At 43.8% G+C, this 13941-nt stretch overlaps 1 protein-coding gene across 2 annotated transcripts in view; it reads right to left on the minus strand.

Moving 5' to 3' along the window:
• Positions 1 to 13941, minus strand: part of PLPP6 (phospholipid phosphatase 6) — a 73583-nt gene that overhangs the window by 36463 nt on the left and 23179 nt on the right. The window contains exon 1 of one of the 2 annotated variants that reach the window (XM_077278054.1): positions 1961 to 1984. The exons of the other annotated variant lie outside the window; for it this stretch is intronic. The gene's annotated coding sequence lies outside the window, so the exon portion shown is untranslated. Of the gene's footprint in view, positions 1 to 1960; positions 1985 to 13941 lie in introns of those variants that run through there. 2 annotated transcript variants of the gene reach the window in all.

Raw genomic sequence — 13941 nt, forward strand, 5'->3', positions numbered from 1 at the left:
ACGTGTTTCTATTATACTTTTCCTTTGACTGTTCCACTCCTGGTTTTGGCTTAAAAATACTGAAGCAAAATATTGACCAAACACTGAACATGTGAACATGGATTTACGCCAATTACCAATCCTTAGGCCATCACATTCAGAGGGCATCTGACAACCTGACCAATCAACTATTTTCAGCCCTGGCAGCAGGTAAAAGTAAACTATGATTGCTGCTAGCATAGCTCAGGGTACTGTGTCATGGCCACTGTCAACACAAAGTTCAGCTACAATAGAGGAAAATTGGATGTCCACTCTACAATAAGAAGCTCTGTGCCGCTCTCGCTCAGTTCACTGCTGCTAACCAGCCAGCACGTAAGAGTATAACTGCTGACTGATGGGGCTGCCAAGTGTCGGATCTACAATCATATATGGAGGACAGATCCCCCATACTATATGCCAGACATCCCTCCACGTCTTATATGGAAAACAGCTCACCCATACTATATGCTGGACATCCCTCCACATCTTATATAGAGGACAGCTCACCCATACTATATGCCGGACATCCCTCCACATCTTATATGGAGGACAGCTCACCCACACTATATGCCAGACATCCCTCCACATCTTATATGGAGGACAGCTCACCCAGACTATATGCCGGACATCCCTCCACATCTTATATGGAGGACAGCTCACCCATACTGTATGCCAGACATCCCTCAATATCTTATATAGAGGAAAGCTCACCCATACTATATGCCAGACATCTCTCCATGTCTTATATGGAGGACAGCTCACCCATACTATATGCAAAACATCCCTCCACGTCTTATATGGAGGACAGCTCACCCATACTACACCTGGCAAAAATTATGGAATCACCGGCCTTGGAGGATGTTCATTCAGTTGTTTAATTTTGTAGAAAAAAAAGCAGATCACAGACATGGCACAAAACTAAAGTCATTTCAAATGGCAACTTTCTGGCTTGAAGAGACACTAAAAGAAATCAAGCGCAAAAAATGTGCTAGTCAGTAATGGTTACTTTTTTTTAACCAAGCATAGGAGAAAAATTATGGAATCACTCAATTCTGAGGAAAAGATTATGGAATCATGAAAATTTGTTTTGTTGTGCATTTCCTGTTTTGGAGACATTGCTTTAAGTTTCTGGTCTTGACGCTTTGATGTCGTCCTTCGTCTACCAGTATGTTTGCCTTTTAGGGTAAATCATCACGCAATGTTGCAAAAGATGTTGGTTGTTCATAGTCAGCTGTATCTAAAATCTGAACCAAATACAAACATAGGAAGGTTGTTAAAGGCAAACATACTGGTAGACCAAGGAAGACATCAAAGCATCAAGACCGGAAACTTAAAGCAATATGTCTCCAAAACAGGAAATGCACAACAAAACAAATGAGGAACGAATAGGTGGAAACTGGAGTCAACGTCTGTGACCGAACTATAAGAAACCACCTAAAGGAAAAGCCGGATTACTTACCGGTAATGCTCTTTTAATGAGTCCATGACAGCACCCACTTTGAGAGAGGGACCCGCCCATAGGAACAGGAAACCTACAGAGATAAAAAGGGTGGTCCCCCTCTCCTCCTCAGTTGTTTTTCAGAGTACGAGAGGAACCGCCGTTCTCAAATTAATAAATGCGAGTAATATTTTACACGTTCTGCTCATTTATATTCACCCATGAAAAGTTTAATACTGTGTGAATAACTATACATAACTAACAAGGGTGGGAAGTGAGAGGGTGCTGTTGTGGACTCATTAAAAGAGCATTACCAGTAAGTAATCCGGCTTTTTACCCTTCGTCACGACAGCACCCACTTTGAGAGATTTACAGAGAACCTTCACCTGGGTGGGATCACCGTGCTGAGGACAGCTCTCCCAAAGGTTAAGTCAGACGAAGAAGATAGGTCAAGCCTATAATGTTTATAAAAGGTTGAGGGTGACGACCAAGTTGCATCCTTACATATGAGCTCTATGGAGATTTCCGCTTTCTCCGGCCAAGAGGACGATACAGCGAGTGCCGAATGAGCTTTCACACCTTCTGGAGGAGTTTTGCCTTTTGCCGTGTAGGCTAGACAGATGGCCGCTCTAATCCATCTAGACAAGGTAGCCTTTGTGACTCCGAGACCTTTTCTGTGACCCTGAAAGATATAAACAGAGCCCTACTCTGTCTCCAGGACTGGGTTCTCCCTATATAGGTCAAGACTGCTCTTTTCACATCCAACGTGTTATATATCAGCCAACAAGACCGGAACGTCAGGCTCCAAACCAATCTGACTATCAAAAATTCAGGCACAACAGCATAGCCAGCCACTAGATAAATATAAAACTTAGCCTTTAATATGTATACCTAAAAACAGTTTAAATAAAACATTTACTGAAAGTGCTCATGGTTAGCAGTGCACTAGAAAAAAATGGCAAAATCTCACCCAATTGTCGCCTCACGATCTACTGGAGGTTCCTATAACCTCAGGATCCGGATGCAGGAGGGAGGGAGGTACACTAGGTTCTACTTTCCCTGTCGTGCCCAGTGTAAAGAAACTCCCGCCCTAACAAGGGCAGTACCCAAGTGTGAGCCTGTTTTTCTATAATGCCCTTGATAGATGTAGCCACCCTGGAAAATATGTCTCCCTTCTTCTTCCCAACGCGTTTCCTCCCCTGTTCAGGGGGGTTCATCAGGGGAATTTGTCCAGGTTAGTAAGGGTATTCTGCAGTGGCAGACATAACCTCTCAAGAATATAGGTGCCTTGGTGTAAAGGTAGAGCAGTCTCTCTCCTGTTTGATTATGGTTGCCATTATACACTCACCGGCCACTTTATTAGGTACACCATGCTAGTAACGGGTTGGACCCCCTTTTGCCTTCAGAACTGCCTCAATTCTTCGTGGCATAGATTCAACAAGGTGCTGGAAGCATTCCTCAGAGATTTTGGTCCATATTGACATGATGGCATCACACAGTTGCCGCAGATTTGTCGGCTGCACATCCCAAAGATGCTCCATACAAGGCAGGATGGATCCATGCTTTCATGTTGTTTACGCCAAATTCTGACCCTACCATCCGAATGTCGCAGCAGAAATCGAGACTCATCAGACCAAGCAACGTTTTTCCAATCTCCTACTGTCCAATTTCGATGAGCTTGTACAAATTGTAGCCTCAGTTTCCTGTTCTTAGCTGAAAGGAGTGGTACCCGGTGTGGTCTTCTGCTGCTGTAGCCCATCTGCCTCAAAGTTCGACGCACTGTGCGTTCAGAGATGCTCTTAGGCCTACCTTGGTTGTAACGGGTGGCGATTTGAGTCACTGTTGCCTTTCTATCAGCTCGAACCAGTCTGCCCATTCTCCTCTGACCTCTGGCATCAACAAGGCATTTCCGCCCACAGAACTGCCGCTCACTGGATTTTTTTTCTTTTTCGGACCATTCCCTGTAAACCCTAGAGATGGTTGTGCGTGAAAATCCCAGTAGATCAGCAGTTTCTGAAATACTCAGACCAGCCCTTCTGGCACCAACAACCATGCCACGTTCAAAGGCACTCAAATCACCTTTCTTCCCCATACTGATGCTCGGTTTGAACTGCAGGAGATTGTCTTGACCATGTCTACATGCCTAAATGCACTGAGTTGCCGCCATGTGATTGGCTGATTAGAAATTAAGTGTTAACAAGAAGTTGGACAGGTGTACCTAATAAAGTGGCCGGTGAGTGTATAGTATTGTGGGCGGTACCATTCATTGGCGTCTGTCATCACTTCCTGAATGTCCCCATCTCAGTCTAAGTTTATATGGTGATTTACAGAAAATACGGGGTTTAGTGCTGTTTCTGAGGCTTTCATTTACCATGCATTCATATGCTCAGCGCTGCGCTGGTGTTTATTTTGAGTTTTTACCTCTATACCATCGCTATTGAGCTGCAGCCACACCTCCGTTTGTTGGTCACATGACCACAGGTCCTGGTCGGCAAAAAGCTACTATTGTTAGTGCCTGCGCTTTGCATATTCAGTCACATGACCGCAGGTCCTGGTTGGCAACAGACTCCGGTTACCAACCACGCTTGCACTTTAGCTGCTAGGTCACATGACCTCAGGTATTGGTTGGCACATAGCTCCTTACCAACCCCGCGTGTGTTCTGCATCCCAGGTCTCAATTAGCAGATTCTTATTAGCCATCTGCGCGTGTACCTTCAACTAAAACACCCAGTTGAGTATTGCGCTGGTGCTTCTTACTTATTGTAGTTAAAAGCTGCATACATGCTTAATAAGCTTCTGCAACTACTAGATTTAGCGGACCGATTGTCTCTATCTATATAACCCCGTTTCCTATTACAATATCACTGCTGAGATGCATATAAAATTACAGTACTGTTAGAGCACGCCACTTTGTATCAAGGTACCTTTCCACCTCTCGGCATACATATTAGATCCACTGTCCGGCATATTTTATTCACCCCACATTCTATATGCCCACCATTTTTACAGTAAGATCGTATGCCCCTTTATTCTGTTTATGCAGCCGGGGCTCAGATGTATAGGTCATAGGTTCAACCTATTTCACGGGTCATTTTACTTGGCCTGGTCTGATGTCCTTCTCACATTCCGTCCAATTATATTTTAAATCAAAGAGGCTAATTCATAAGAAACAGCTAAAATTGAGCTGCTCATTTAGACCTGAGGGGCATTGGGTATCTAGCCGGTAAATCCACCGACATTCTCTTTGCAGAATCATTTTGTCATAATTGCCACCTCTACTCGGTGCTCTGACTTGGTCGATACCCATGAATCTAACGACTCCACAGTTCCCGCCATGACAGCTATTCACATGTTTTGCCAAGGGAGTGTCTCTGTCATTGCGTATATCCCCCAAATGCTCCCCCACTCTCCGTCTAAATTCTCTGATTGTCTTACCCACATAGGATTTACCACAGATGCATGAAGCCTTATAGATTACCCCTGTTGTTCTACAGTTTATAAATTGTTTAACCATGAATTTTTCTTTTGTTATATCATTTATAAACTCCTTTCCTGTTTATATAGATGCGCATGCAACGCATCGCCCACATTTATAACAACCTTTTGGTTTTTCGGGTAACCATGTTTCTCCTGCCTCAAGTTTAGTTAGATGGCTGTGTACCAGTCTGTCTTTTAGAGACCTACCCTTTTTGTACGTAATTTGGGGTGTCTCCCCAACAACCCTAGCCAAATCTGGATCCATTAACAAAACATTCCAGTGCCTTTTCAGGACCTCCCGTACAGCTGATGCCCCATTATCATATGTGGTAATCATACGGATAGTCCCCGGATTCTCCTCGTTTTTTATCTTTGTTTTTAATAAATCCTCTCTAGGCTTTGTTTGTGCCAGTTGGAATGACTCCCTAAGGACCCTGTCAGGGTAGCCTCTCTTCTGGAATCTCTCTCTTAGATCATTTGCCCAGTATCTGAAGTTATTGTTCTCTGAGCAATTGCGTTTCATTCTAAGGTATTGCCCTTTCGGTATTGCTCTTCTCTGTGCCAGTGGGTGGTGGCTATCCCACCTCAACAAAGAATTCGTCGAGGTGGGTTTACGATAGATGGAGGTTGTTAGGACCCCTTCCTCTATTGATTTACCAATGCATATATCCAGAAATGGTAACCTATGCGTTTCAATTACGGAGGTGAATCGAAGGCCGATTTCGTTTATGTTTAAAGCCGCTACAAATGATTCAAACATGTCCCTCGTACCACTCCATAAGATAAAAACATCGTCAATGAATCTTACCCACAGGTCTATGAACCTGGTAAACTCATTCAGTACCTCTGAGAAGACTATTGTATCCTCCCACCAGCCTAGGAACAGATTTGCATAACTTGGTGCTGCTGGATTACCCATTGCGGTGCCCCTGAGCTGGTGGTAGGTTCTTCCATCAAAGGTAAAGAAATTATTTCCAAGAGAGAATTCCAGAAGTTCTATGACAAATTGGCTATGATTGACAAATTGACACCCTCTTGAGCTTAGGAAGTGCTTTACTCCCCGTATTCCATGCTCATGTGGAATTGATGAGTACAATGTTTCCACATCAATACTTGCCAGCATGGTTTCATTTTCAATGGGTATACCCTCTAGTTTCTGGAGGAGGTCGGTCGTATCCCGAATAAATGAAGGGAATGTGCTCACAAATGGTTTTAGAATGTGATCGACATATGTCCCTAGGTTGTTACAAATACTCCCTATTCCGGAGACTATTGGCCTTCCTCTTAGAGGAGTATAGCCTTTATGTACCTTCGGGAGGCTATAAAACGTAGCCATGACTGGATACTGAGGGAGAAGAAAAGAAAATTTGTCTTGAGAGATCAATTGGTTGGTTTTCGCTCTCAATAGCAACTTTGTGAGTGCATCAATACATGTTACTGTCGGGTTACCTTTTATTATTTTGTACGTTGAGGAGTCCTGGAGTAGGGAAAGGCACATGTTCCTATATTGGCTTACATCCATAATAACCACATTTCCTCCTTTGTCTGAGGGTTTTATTACTATGGAGGTGTCTCTTTCGAGATCACACAGTGCCTTCATTTGATCTTTAGATAAATTATGTGGTACATGTGCCTTTCCTATTCCCTTAATATCTCTCGTGACCAAATTGAGAAAGACATCTATCACTGATATGTCTCCTACTCCTGGAGGCATCTTTGTACTCGAGTTCCTTAGAGGAGTAAACGGACCCAAGCCTACGGACATCAGTGTTACTTCATCTAGATTTGCCAGGCATTGTACATCGGACAACATATCTGGAGGGATATTGTATTCCCTACATGTTTTTAAATCTTTGTCCTTAAAAAACTTGTGCCATCTAAGTTTTCTCACAAAAAGATTCACATCTTTAATGACATCAAAAATTACCATATCAGTTGTGGGCACAAAGGATAGCCCCTTGCTCAGAACCGTCATTTCTATATCTGTAACTGATCTCTGTGACAGGTTAATGACTTGCAAGTCTAGTCCTTGTGCCCGGGGTTGTTCCTGTTCCGAAGGGGGTACACTCGATCTAAAAAAAACCCTTTCGGTGATGTGGCTGCGTATCGTCCGTAAGATCCCTTTTGTCTACCTCTCTGACGCCCTCTGTTGTTTCGTTGTCTAACGTCTGTATCAGAGTACTCAGTGTCAGTTGATGAAATATCTGTCTCTCTTTCCCGTTCCTGTCTACTCCCCAAATATTGATACACTTTATTATCCTTAAAGTCCTGCAAATCTCTGCAGAATTGTTTATGTTTTCTCTCTTTTAGGTGGTACTGGAATTTTTCTATTGTATTCTGCAGATTTGTTTCTTTTACTCCAAAGTCACTTTCTGCCTTGAACTTTTTTGTGATGTCTATCTGTTCTTTGAGCTGATCGTTAAGGACCTCAAAATTGCATTTCTCTTCAGTCACAAGGATTTGCATTAGTCTCAGAAAGCTAGCTGTGGCCTCCTTTTCCCATTTGCTCATCAGCTGTGGGGACTCCTCCTCACTCCCCGCACCATTTCCCGATCCCAGCCGCCTCTCCAAATGGTAACTACATCATTTTATGACGAATAAAGGACATTAATTCAGCAGTTCATTGGGGTGAGTGCCGCATTCTTCTTCTTATTTTTTGGGACATTATTTATTTGCTTTTGTTGAGCACCCCCGCATTTTACTGCTACTATACGTGCTGCATGAGCCCTAAACAGGATCCAGCGTTTTTCTTGAATGAATTTATGCAAAACAGCCTAGTGCCGTCCATATACCCAAAACTCTATCAATAAGGCTACCTTGTATGAGATAATCTTTAGAGGAATAGATTGTAATGGCTCAATGGGGTGTTCAGTTAAAGCGTCCAGGACTAGATTCAAGTCCCAGGGTGGTAGAAATGGAATATGTACTGGGGTACTCCTTTCACATGCTTTAATGAATCTTGCTATCCACCTGTCGCCCGCTACATTAGCACCATAAAGGGCTCCCAAAGCAGACACTTGAACTCTTAATGTATTCACTGAGAGTCCCAGTTTGTGACCTCTTTGTAAGAACTCTAGGATAGATTTAATTGGAACTGTAATAGAGAGGGGTTTTGCATAAAAGCTTAAAAACTTCTTCCATACTCTACTGTAAATTAAAGTTGTAGATTTTTTCCTACTTAGTAGTAAGTGTATCAATCAAATCTTGAGAAAAGCCTCTTGAAGTTATTATTTGCCTCTCAAGTTCCATGCCGTCAAGTGGAGTCCCTTCACCTGTGGATGATGAAATGGACCTTGAGACAGTAGGTCTGGGATTGTTGGCAGTATCCAGGGATCGCAAACCGACATCGCTCGAAGGCATGAGAACCAAGGTCTTCTTGGCCAGAAGGGTGCTATTAGAATCACCCTTGCTTTTTCTTCCCTTATCTTTTTTATTACTAATGGAATTAACATCATTGGTTGGAAGGCATAGGCTAGGTCGAATATCCAGGGATACTGGAGCGAGTCTATCATGTTTGGATGATCCGCCGCATTTAGGGAGGCAAATATATGCATCAGTCTGTTTGCCCTGGTCGCAAATAAATCTATTTGTGAAAGTCCCCATATCTCGATTATCTTCCTGAATACTTGAGCATTGAGAGTCCATTCCCCTTGGCGAAGCGTGTGGCGACTGAGGAAGTTGGCTTTTGGGTTTTCTACTCCTCTGATATGAAGAGCCGTGAGTGATAAGAGGTTGACTTCCGCTAGATCGAAGATATTTGTTGCTGAAGACATTAGGCTTCCCAATCGCGTTCCGCCCTGACGATTTAAATGTGCGACGACTGTCATATTGTCCGATAGGATTCTGACATGAGATCCTCGGAGATGGGGAAGAAAACAATTCAAAGCACAGTTAACTCAGTTCCTTCCAAATGGAGGACTGCTGTAACTCTACAGAGTTCCAGCGGCCTTGAGCTATATCCTGACCTAAATGGGCCCCCCACCCTTCTGGGCTTGCATCAGTGGTAATTATTTTGGAAGGTTTTATCATCCATGGGACCGCTCTGGATAAATGGTTTTTATCTAACCACCAAGACAAAGAATTAAGTACCTCTTTAGACAGGATAATTTTGGCATTTAAATGTCCCTGACAACGGTACTGCGCAAATAGGATCTCATGCTGTAAGGTCCGAGTGTGATATTGGGCCCATTGTACAACAGGGATGCAGGAGGTGAGTGAGCCTAAGAGAGACATGGCGTCTCTTAGTGACATTTGAGGGTTAGACCTCGCCATAACAACTTTCGAGATTATAGTCAACTTCTTGGATTCTGGTAAGAGACATCTCTGACTTACAGAGTCCAAGTGTAGCCCCAGGAAGGATTGGACGGTTTCTGGATGAAGACTGGATTTCTCGAAGTTTCCAATCCATCCTAACACCTGTAAAGATGAAATGGTATTAGCCAAGCGCTCTTTACACGGTGAGGCAGTTTCCAATTATCAAAAAAATCATCCAGGTAGGGCACAATTAATGTATCCTGTTGCCGTAGATAGGCCATCACCTCGAGCATGACCTTCGTGAAAACACGAGGAGCCATTGAAAGGCTTAATGGCATTGCTGTAAACTGGAAGTGACGGATCCGGCCTCCCACGTTGAAAGCCACTCGGAGGTATTGTTGATGCTGTGCATGGATAGGTAGATGATAGTATGCATCCTTCAAGTCTAATCCCGTCATGAAACATCTAGGGAATAAAAGTTTAATAGTAGACCTGATTAATTCCATCTTAAAGGGGCGATCATACACAAAAGAATTTAATTTTTTAGGGTTTATTATAATACGGAAAGAACCATCAGGTTTTGGAATCAGAAATAAAGGGGAATAAAATCCTCTTGTTTCCTGATTCTTTGGTACTTCTATGAGAACATTTTTGGCCAATAGACTGAATATTTCTAACTGGAGTGCCTCTTGTTGTTCCGGTGCTCTCAGGGATGTTACAATAAAAGTATCTTGTGGGAGTCGAAAAAAATTCTAATTTTAGTCCTGATTTTATTAGGTGGAGGATCCACTGACTTGATGTTATATATTCCCACTTATGGTGGAAAAATGTTAGTCTTCCACCTACTGGGATTTCTTCACTGATGGTATCTACTACGTCTAATTGAATCGGAGCCACTAAACAAGCCACCTTTCTGCTTTGTTTCCTTCTTATCCCAGCAGTATTTTTGTGGCTCAAACAGCCTCCTTCTGTTAAACGGACATCTTCTAAACGCTCTCCTATAAGAAGGAAGAAATTGTTTAGGAAAACCCTTCCTTCTCTCTCCTGCTTTGTTGAGTAGGTCATCAAGGACTTTTCCAAACAAAAACTCACCCTGGCATGGGATTGTACAAAGTCTAGATTTGGACTGTGCATCCCCTTTCCATCCTTTTAGCCAGAGGGCTCGACGAGCCGAATTCACTAGGCCAGCTGATCTGGCCGCTAAACGGAGAGAATCTGCTGATGCATCAGCCAAGAATGCTGCATTTCTGATCAACGGTATTGCCTGTAGGATCTTATCTCTCGTTACTTTGCCTTTGACCTGCTGCTCCAGCTGATCTATCCATACCAAAAGTGATCTTGCTGTGCATGTACTTGATATGGCAGGCTTGAAGGCTCCGTATTTGTCTCCCACGACCTTTTTAACAAAGCCTCCATTTTACGGTCTAGTGGGTCCAACAAAATCCCTGCATTCTCTACAGGAAGGGACGATTGTTTGGAGGTGGATGCCACCGCCGCATCTACTTTTGGGATTTTGGACCATAACTCCAGCTCTCATCACTGAAAGGGTAACGTCTTTTGGAAGAGGATGGGAGAAATCCTTTACCCTGTTTGTCTCACTCTTTTTTGATGAGATTTTTAACAGCAGAAACCACTGGGAAAGCTCGCCGTTTTTTCTGTGCTAGACCAGCAAAGATAATATCTTGTGCTGACCTGGTCTCCTTCATGTCTGGACAACCCATAGTATTCGTATCAGATTTTACGAGGAATTCTATGCTATCAATTGGAAAGCATGCTCGGCCCTCATCCTCAGAAGAGCTAGACGATGACCCTGAGGTATTAGATGACCGGATTAGGCCTTCTTCTGATCCTAAACTGGAGACGGGGGAAAGACTTCTGTCTCCCTGCTTCTTTGAGCTTCTGGACCCCAGAGATTGAATCTCTTCTCTGATTATGGCTCCGATACTGGAAGTTGTTACTGCAGATTCTTCCTGTAAGGTTTGGTTAATGCAACTGGGACATAACCTCTTGGGATATGCATCAGGAAGGGGTTGCATACACAGGGCACATTCCACATGCTTTGTTTTACTGGGTTTCTTAGCCTATGTGGAAGAGTATAGAGAAGGAAGGGGTCAGCTTAATAGGTAGAGGATTATATACACTCACCCAGTGAAGCAATGACGGTACCGGTTTAGGAGGTGGAGACACTTAGCGGCCTTTGGGTAGATCCGTTTCTCTACCTCTTGGTTTCATCTGAGTGGCAGATCTTTCACTAGAACGCCCACTTCTTTTGCCAGAGGATTTGCTTCTAGCGCTGCTGATCCTGCTAGCGCTATCTTGCTCCACCGCTGGTGGGTGCTCCTCATGCGTCGGGGACGACATTATGAGCACATTTGCTCCTAGCCCCGGCGCCTTTTAAACCTGCGGCATTCCCCGCTGACCACGAACCGGAAGTACTCCGACTACTTCCGGGTCGGCGCGGCAGAGCACACTTAACCTAGCCATACTGCTGCCACCGCTCCTTAGCGGTGTGATGCCGACGGCCGCACTCCATCGCTCCCTCCTTCGGCCGGGTCTGCTGCCCGGACCATGCCGGAGATCATACAGAGGAGACGAGGGGGGAGGCTGCAAGCAAGCTCCCCCGCTGCTGCTCCTGATGCCACAGCTCCTGGTGCTCCCACAGCAGCCAACCCAGGCAGGTGCACAGCCCAGGATCCATTCTGATGCAGGTATACCTGGGGATTCCGATAGGAACAGGAAACCAACTGAGGAGGAGAGGGGGACCGCCCTTTTTCTCTCTGTAGGTTTCCTGTTCCTATGGGCGGGTCCCTCTCTCAAAGTGGGTGCTGTCGTGGCGAAGGGTAAAATAGGATTTACATACAGAAAAGCTAAACGAAAGCTATCATTAACACCTAAACAGAAAAAAACAAGGTTACAATGGGCTAAGGAAAAGCAATGGTGGACTGTGGATGACTAGATGAAAGTCATATTCAGTGATGAATCGCGAATCTGCATTGGGCAAGGTGATGATGCTGGAAGTTTTGTTTGGTGCAGTTCCAATGAGATTTGTAAAGATGACTGCCTGAAGAGAACATGCAAATTTCCACAGTCACTGATGATACGGGAATGCATGTCAGGTAAAGGCACTGGGGAGATGGCTGTCATTACATCTTCAATAAATGCAAAAGTTTATGTTGATATTTTGGACACTTTTCTTATCCCATCAATTGAAAGGATGTTTGGGGATGATGAATTCATTTTTCAAGATGATAATGCATCCTGCTATAGAGCAAAAACTATGCAAACATTCCTTGAAAAAAAGACACAAGGTCAATGTCATAGCCTGCAAATAGTCCGGATCTCAATCCAATTGAAAATCTTTGGTGGAAGTTCAAGAAAACGGTCCATGACAAGGCTCCAACCTGCAAAGTTGATCTGGCAACAGCAATCAGAGAAAGTTGGAGCCAGATTGATGAAGAGTACTGTTTGACACTCATTAAGTCCATGCCTCAGAGACTGCAAGCTGTTATAAAAGCCAGAGGTGGTGCAACAAAATATTAGTGATGTTTTGGAGTGTTTTTTTGCTTGTTTGTTTTTCATGATTCCATAATTTTTTCCTCAGAATTGAGTGATTCCATAATTTTTTCACTATGCTTGGTTAAAAAAGTAAACATTACTGACTACAACATTTTTTGTACTTGATGTCTTTTAGGGTGCGGATTCCACCTGCGGTTTTACACCTGCGGATTCCTATTATAGAGCAGGTGTAATCCGCTGTGGAATCCGCACAAAGAATTGACATGCTGCGGAATGTAACCTGCAGCGTTTCCGCGCGTTTTTTTCCGTAGCATGGGCACTGCGGATTGCGTTTTCCATAGGTTTACATTGTACTGTAAACGCATGGAAAGCTGCTGCGGATCTGCAGGAAAACCCGCAACGTGTGCACATAGCCTTAATGTTTCTTAAAGCCAGAAAGTTGCCATTTGAAATGACTTTAGTTTTGTGCCATGTCTGTGATCTGCTTTTTTTTTTTTATACAAAATTAAAAAAACTGAATGAACATCCTCCAAGGTAGGTGATTCCATAATTTTTGCCAGGGGTTGTATATGCCAGACATCCCTCCACGTCTTATATGGAGGACAGCTCCCCCATACTATATGCCGCACATCCCTCCATGTCTGATAAGTAGGACAGTTCACCCATACTGTCAGGAAAACCCAACTTTTTTCTCAGTTCCAGTTAGGAACTTGCAGCGCACCCCTTACTCTCAGGCTAGTCAGGGAACTGCACCTAGGATAAGTAGTTGCCAGAAAGGCTGCCTTGTCACGTACTGGCTATCGGGCACTCTGCAGTGAGGGTGGTATGTGTATCACCAGTCCCAGGCCGGGAATACACACATAAACCTCCGGATCCGTCACTGCCAGAGTCCCCAATAACACCAGAACGCCACGCTGCCACCAGTCCCTCGTTTGATACCAAAGCCTATATGGGGTCAGGAACCAACCCAATGTAGAGGGATTTTGCACAGAGTACGTTTTAGTACGATCATAGAGCAAAAGAACGAAACTAAAAAATTTATAAGTTTGCTCCAGAACATATCGGCAGTGTTTACATAAATGCAAAATATATTACAAAAAGGAGACAAAATACAATATATACAGGCAGTTAGAAATAAAAGGGATTAAAATATGAAATTTACCCTTAGTCACAGGTACGACGGATCGATAAAAGGGAGGAGAGACTTCCCAAGAAATGGATCAGCAGTACAGCCTGTT

This window comes from Ranitomeya variabilis, chromosome 8 (genome assembly GCF_051348905.1).
Source record: "Ranitomeya variabilis isolate aRanVar5 chromosome 8, aRanVar5.hap1, whole genome shotgun sequence".
NCBI lineage: Eukaryota > Metazoa > Chordata > Amphibia > Anura > Dendrobatidae > Ranitomeya > Ranitomeya variabilis.